The sequence below is a fragment of the Pelobates fuscus genome, chromosome 9 (assembly GCF_036172605.1).
Source record: "Pelobates fuscus isolate aPelFus1 chromosome 9, aPelFus1.pri, whole genome shotgun sequence".
NCBI classification, from domain to species: Eukaryota; Metazoa; Chordata; class Amphibia; order Anura; family Pelobatidae; genus Pelobates; species Pelobates fuscus.
The window spans coordinates 23206321-23212860 of NC_086325.1; the positions used below are offsets into that span (position 1 = coordinate 23206321).

The 6540-nt window shown below is 45.1% G+C and overlaps 1 protein-coding gene across 2 annotated transcripts in view; it reads right to left on the bottom strand.

Moving 5' to 3' along the window:
* The window catches only part of AGPAT1 (1-acylglycerol-3-phosphate O-acyltransferase 1), a 14099-nt gene extending 9439 nt beyond the window's left edge, over positions 1–4660 (bottom strand). The window contains exons 1-2 of one of the 2 annotated variants that reach the window (XM_063431513.1): positions 4531–4660; positions 1850–1971 (exon numbers count right to left, since the gene is read on the bottom strand). The gene's annotated coding sequence lies outside the window, so the exon portion shown is untranslated. Of the gene's footprint in view, positions 1–1849; positions 1972–3722; positions 3784–4530 lie in introns of those variants that run through there. The other variant, XM_063431514.1, reaches the window with a different exon arrangement.
* Positions 4661–6540: the final 1880 nt, after the last annotated feature.

Consider the following 6540-nt stretch of genomic DNA (forward strand, 5'->3'; position numbering starts at 1 on the left):
AATCACTGGCATGCAGGGCCAAGATCTGCCAATAGCTGCATGCAGCCCTGCATGTCATACTAAGGAAAAAAAAGATTTAATGTTTAAAGGTGCAGGAGGGAACAAAACTGCATTCTGTAGAGTGCATCACTTATTCGAAACCAGCCCTATAATAAACATTTATCATTACCTAACCCGAAAAAGACTGCATGGCTTCCATCCTGTCCTAGTCTGATGATATATTTGTGTACAAACACAGGACTTAAATTCATGACAAAATAATAGCCAGATGGCCCCTCTAGTCTGCGCATTTCCTGTTTACTTGATTAAACCACTGATATTGGAATACATTCTGAAACCTGCTTTACAACGGTATGAACCCTCATCACAAAGTAATATCATGAATGCAAATCAAAAATTGCATTTTCCTACATATTACATGGCAATAAGGCACCATAGATTTCAACCACTCCATGTATATTAACCCCTTAAGGACACATGACATGTGTGACATGTCATGATTCCCTTTTATTCCAGAAGCTTGGTCCTTAAGGGGTTTTTAAATGACAGTCACTCTAGAATGTAAGCTCGTTTGACCAGGGTCCTCATCAACCTACTGTTCCTGTAAGTTTTTGTAATTGTCTCCTTTGTTGTTAAATCTCCCCCTCTTGTAATATTATACAGCGCTACGGAATGTGTTGGCGCTATACAAATGCCACTAATAATATTAATGGGCATACTCCGCATAGGACACAAGGGAGGAAGTACCCCTCCCCTTGCAAAACTGGCTTTTCTTTCATCATTTAAATGGGGCCTAAGCGTGACAGTGCCCCTACAAATTATGGCTTAGTCTGTCTCGGAAAACAAATCTGCAGATACCCCCTGGTTACAGTATACACACACACACACACACACACACACACATTTACTAAAATAGCCCTAGATAATTAGACGTATATTTAACCCCTTAAGGACACATGACATGTGTGACATGTCATGATTCCCTTTTATTCCAGAAGTTTGGTCCTTAACCCCTTAAGGACCAAACTTCTGGAATAAAAGGGAATCATGACGTGTCAGACATGTCATGTGTCCTTAAGGGGTTAAGGGGTTAATGAGAGAAAGCATTTTGTCAACCTGTAGTCAAATATTGCTTTTATCTTTTTATTTACCAGGGACAAAGTGAAAAATGTTGACCTGGATGCACTTTTAAATGTGCCCCTTCCCTTCTCCCATTAATCAATACTCTTATCATTTATTTAGCGTTGATATATTTTGCAACACTTTACAGTTATAAAATGGGGTTATTTGACAACAAGTGATTTACATAGAGAATGGAACAGGGACACCATGTTAAAAAGGCCCTGCTCAAATGAGCTTACAATCTATGAGGAATGGGTCAACACACACACACACACACACAAGAGAAAATAACAGCTGGTCAGAGGGGGTATGGATTGATGGGTAAGATACCTGGTAAAAGTTATGTGAGCTGGGCTAAGGAGGTGAGGGAAGTGATGGGGAAATGACACCCAGGAACATGATTCTTGTATTGTGAAACAAAAACTTTGTAAGAGAATCGCTGATCCTGCCTGCTGTAACCTGTATTTTGCAGTTCAATTTTCAAATCATCAGAGTTTACTGTTTAGTAAATAAACCCCAAGTTTATGTTAAAGAAACAGCTTTCATTATTCTACATCAAACAGAGCAGGTTGTAAATCAATAACAGATACAGGACTCAGTGGAAAGGCACACAGAAAAAAGAGACAAAAATATGAATATTTGAATATGAACCTAGAGCAGGTTGTAAGCTGCATACAGCCGGGCACCATGACTGAATGAACCAGATTGCTACCAGTCACTGACTAACCTGTATAGAGCGGCTCTCAGTCAGGGTCCAGCCTTCCTGATGTTTCAATAAATCCTAGGATGGAGGGCTATAGGTGATTGAAAGGAGCCAGTCTGTGACATAGTGCAGCCAGCACAGCCCATCTATAAAGAAAGGAATATGTGATGTGCCTTGCGGGGGATGACACGCTGTAAAACAGACCTTTCTCTGCAGTCGGATTCCTCTTCCTCTGGCTGTCCAATTCACTTCCTCCTCTCCCCCCTCCTACAATTCACACAATCCCCTCCTCTTTTACAATCTCCCTTTAAATTCCAGTCTCATTACTTGCCCCCCTCTCTTAGCCAAAGGTTTAAATCTCTCTGCCCCCCGTTTCCCAAACCCACACTGCTACAAATAAATACCCACATAGAGACACTGTATCACACCCCATCTTTTTATTTTCTGTATTACCCACCACCTCAATAATCCACCCATCTCTACCAGTTGCACACCTCAATAAACCATCCATCCAGTCACACCCCTACACCCCCTACACCCGTCACTGCATAGTCACCCCAGTAACTATTCTTATATCCCAACTGTTACCCCAATCCCTGTGACAGATATAGCCTCAACCCCCCTTACATAAATAACGGTCTACTTCATTTTCACAACTATTCTCTCCATCTCTCTCCTCTCCCACTCAATCTAACTCTCCCCCCCCCATCCCTCTCACAATAACTCTCCCCCCCTCATCCCTCTCACACTAACTCTTAACATCCAACTCACAGTAACTCTCCCCCATCCCTCTCACACTAACTCTCCCCATCCCTCTCACACTAACTCTTAACATCCAACTCACAGTAACTCTCCCCATCCCTCTCACACTAACTCTTAACATCCATCTCACAGTAACTCTCCCCCATCCCTCTCACACTAACTCTCCCCATCCCTCTCACACTAACTCTCTCCATCCCTCTCACACTAACTCTTAACATCCAACTCACAGTAACTCTCCCCCATCCCTCCCACACTAACTCTCCCCATCCCTCTCACACTAACTCTCCCCCATCCCTCTCACACTAACTCTTAACATCCAACTCACAGTAACTCTCCCCATCCCTCTCACACTAACTCTTAACATCCAACTCACAGTAACTCTCCCCCATCCCTCTCACACTAACTCTTAACATCCAACTCACAGTAACTCTCCCCCATCCCTCTCACACTAACTCTTAACATCCATCTCACAGTAACTCTCCCCCATCCCTCTCACACTAACTCTCCCCATCCCTCTCACACTAACTCTCTCCATCCCTCTCACACTAACTCTTAACATCCAACTCACAGTAACTCTCCCCCATCCCTCCCACACTAACTCCCCCCATCCCTCTGACACTAACTCTCCCCATCCCTCTGACACTAACTCTCCCCATCTCTCTCTCACAGTAACTCTCTATCCCTCTCACAGTAACTCTCCCCATCTATCTCTCACAGTAACTCTCCCCATCCCTCTGTCAGTAACTCTCCCCATCTCTCTCTCAGTAACTCTCTCCATCTCTCTCACAGTAACTCTCTCTATCCCTCTCACAGTAACTCTCCCCATATCTCTCTCAGTAACTCTCCCCATCTCTCTCTCACAGTAACTCTCTATCCCTCTTTCTGTAACTCTCCCCATCTCTCTCTCAGTAACTCTCTATCCCTCTTTCTGTAACACTCCCCATCTCTCTCTCACAGTAACTCTCCCCATCTCTCTCTCTCAGTAACTCTCTATCCCTCTTTCTGTAACTCTCCCCATCTCTCTATCCCTCTCTCACTAACTCTCCCCATCATGTCTCTTCCTGTCTCCCCTCCCCCGCTGATGTAACGGTCCAGCCCTGATGTAACTAACGATGGCCATTAACCCGGTACTGACTGATAGATTCGGGGGGGCAACAACGGCTTCTGCTGTGCCAAGGCCTGAAAATATAGAAATGGAGGAGAGAATGCGTGGGGGGACACAGACAGGAGATGGATATTGGGGAGGCAAACAGACAGGAGATGGATACTGGGGAGGCAAACAGACAGGAGATGGATACTGGGGAGGCAAACAGACAGGAGATGGATACTGGGCAGGCAAACAGACAGGAGATGGATACTGGGGAGGCAAACAGACAGGAGATGGATACTGGGGAGGCAAACAGACAGGAGATGGATACTGGGGGGGAGAGGGGGGAATCTGACCGGGGGGAGACAGGGACACAGACAGGAGATGGATACTGTGGGGGGGGGGGGGGGGGGGGGACGACGAATAATCTGACCGGGACACACACACACAGACAGGAGATGGATTGGGGGGGGGGGGGGGGACACAGACAGGAGATGGATACTGGGGGGGGGGGGGGCAGACCAGAGATGGATACTGGGGGGGATATGACGGGGGGTGGGGTGATATCGGGGGAGGATGGGGAATCTGACAGGCAGAATCAGACTGAGGATGGGGGGGGGGTGACAGGGAGAATCAGGCTGAGGATGGGGGGGGGGGGTGACTGACAGGGAGAATCAAACTGGGGGAGTTACTGAATATGGAAAGGAGGGAGATTGAGCTGAGAATAATGAAGAGCCGGATATGGAGGGTGGGGGCACAGAGGAATAAATAATATTAAGTAAATAAAGAGCAGGATCTGCTAGGATGACAGCGGTGACAAATAAATAGACAGACAGAATGAGGGGGGGGCAGTTACCGCTGCAGGCGAGCAATGCAGGAGCCGGTTATTATAGAGAGACAGCCATGGGGGGCCGGGAAGAATAATGGGGGGAACCTGCACGGTGCAGGGAGGGGGAGGAAGGAGAGCTCCAGTCTGCAGATGGAGAGCTGGGGGGCGGGGGAGGTGCTGCAGCAATGCATTGTGGGCAATGTGGTCTGGCCTCTGGTGCCTGTACCTGGTGCCTGTAGTTATGTCTGGCTCTCCAACAATGTCTCTATTTACTGTCTGATCGCCTTCTGCAATGTACTTATCGCTGGTACATCATGGATGCAGTGTATTTTAGTCCATTTGCAACAATTATTCAATTATATCTGTTTATCTATCTCACTTGTGTCACTTCTTCTAATATTCACAATCTTCAATAAATTCTGCAACATGTTCTTGTATGTTTCATTTCCCATTGTATTGCACTGCAGTGTATGTTATATCAATATGCATTGTGCTGTGCTCTGAGCATCTTTGTGTTTACTGATATAGTGCCAATATTCCTCTATGATATTATTTATTGTTGTAGAATATACCCTACCTGTTTACTATGAGCACATCAGAGAGGGCGAGTGCAGCGCAGTGAAGGGCTATGGTGCCCTCTCCAAATTTCAGCCTGGCAAGTTTCTGTTACAGTTTACATTTACAGCACCTGCAAAGCATGTATCGTCAACCCTTAGTCACCTTTAGGCGCAACCCTACACGTTTCCTCTTCAAAAGCTGAACAATTCCCGTGTTAGCGAATAACCCTGTCAATTGCGGTGAATCGTAGCAATATATAGTCAAGATGTGGCTATAACTGAAAGAAATTCCCCCCAATATTACCCATGCTGGCCTAAATAATGCTGTTTTACACTGCTTTTAGCCTGGGCCTTTTAGAACATGTTGATTATAATCAAGGACATTCTGTAAATGTCAAGCAAAATAGGCTGAAAATACTAAGAATTTATATAGTAACAATGTATTCCACAGCACCTTTATTGTTTTACATGCAGAATACAAAATAGGAAATTGACAAGGGGAAAGGTAAATGCAAAGGGTAAATGATAAAATAGCCCAGAACTCTCCAATTCGTGTGTATAACTAGCTTGGCTATTTGATTCTTCCAATTCAGGGCTAGGCAACCTTTTAGCTGCACTGTGCCTAGATAAGATTATGTCCTGTAGCATGCCGGTCCTATTTTTTTTAAATTGAGGCGTGTATTCTGCTTGTGTTATTTATACTGTGGAATTTGTTGGCGCTATATAAATAATAACATAATAATAATAATACTGCAGTTGTTTTGTATCGTTGTATTTGTGCGTATATGAGCTATTATATTGTATATGTTCCCAAGTAGTTTGTGGCGTTGAATCTGGGCTGTGTATGGGGCTGCTTGTGGAATTCTGTGTGGATGGATATGTCACATTGTGTGTTTGGTAGTGTGTGTATGTGTGGGACTGTTTGGGGTATTACATGTGAGAGGCTGCATGTGGGGTTGTGTGCATGTATGTGGATTGTTAGTGGTGTTGAGTTTGTGTGTATGTTTGCGCGTGGGCTGTTCCTTTATTTGTAGGAGGGGAGGGTTATTCTGCATTTCTGTGTATATCTAGCAGTGTGGGGGGCTTCCCTGGAGTGCAGTATAGACCATGATGGCCAGGAACAGGTCAAGGACAGGAACTGCAACATCAGCTGCGGGCTCTACTTCAGTGTGGATTCCCATTCACAAGTGCTGGGAGGAAGTGATCTGAAATCACTTCCTCTATGTGCTGCAATGCATAAATTAAGGATTGTCCTTCACCACCTTTTCGTCTAAGCAGATATCACTGGGACTCCTGATAGGCCAGAGCCTGTTTGGCTCTAGCAGCCTTGAGTACCGTGCAAAGACACCTCGAGTGCCGTGCATGGCACACGTGCCATAGGTTGCCTACCCCTGTTCTAACTTCTTTGTTTAGTGAATAACCTCAAATTAATGGATTTGCGAAAATTACACATATTAACATGGCTGTTGCTATTGCTTTA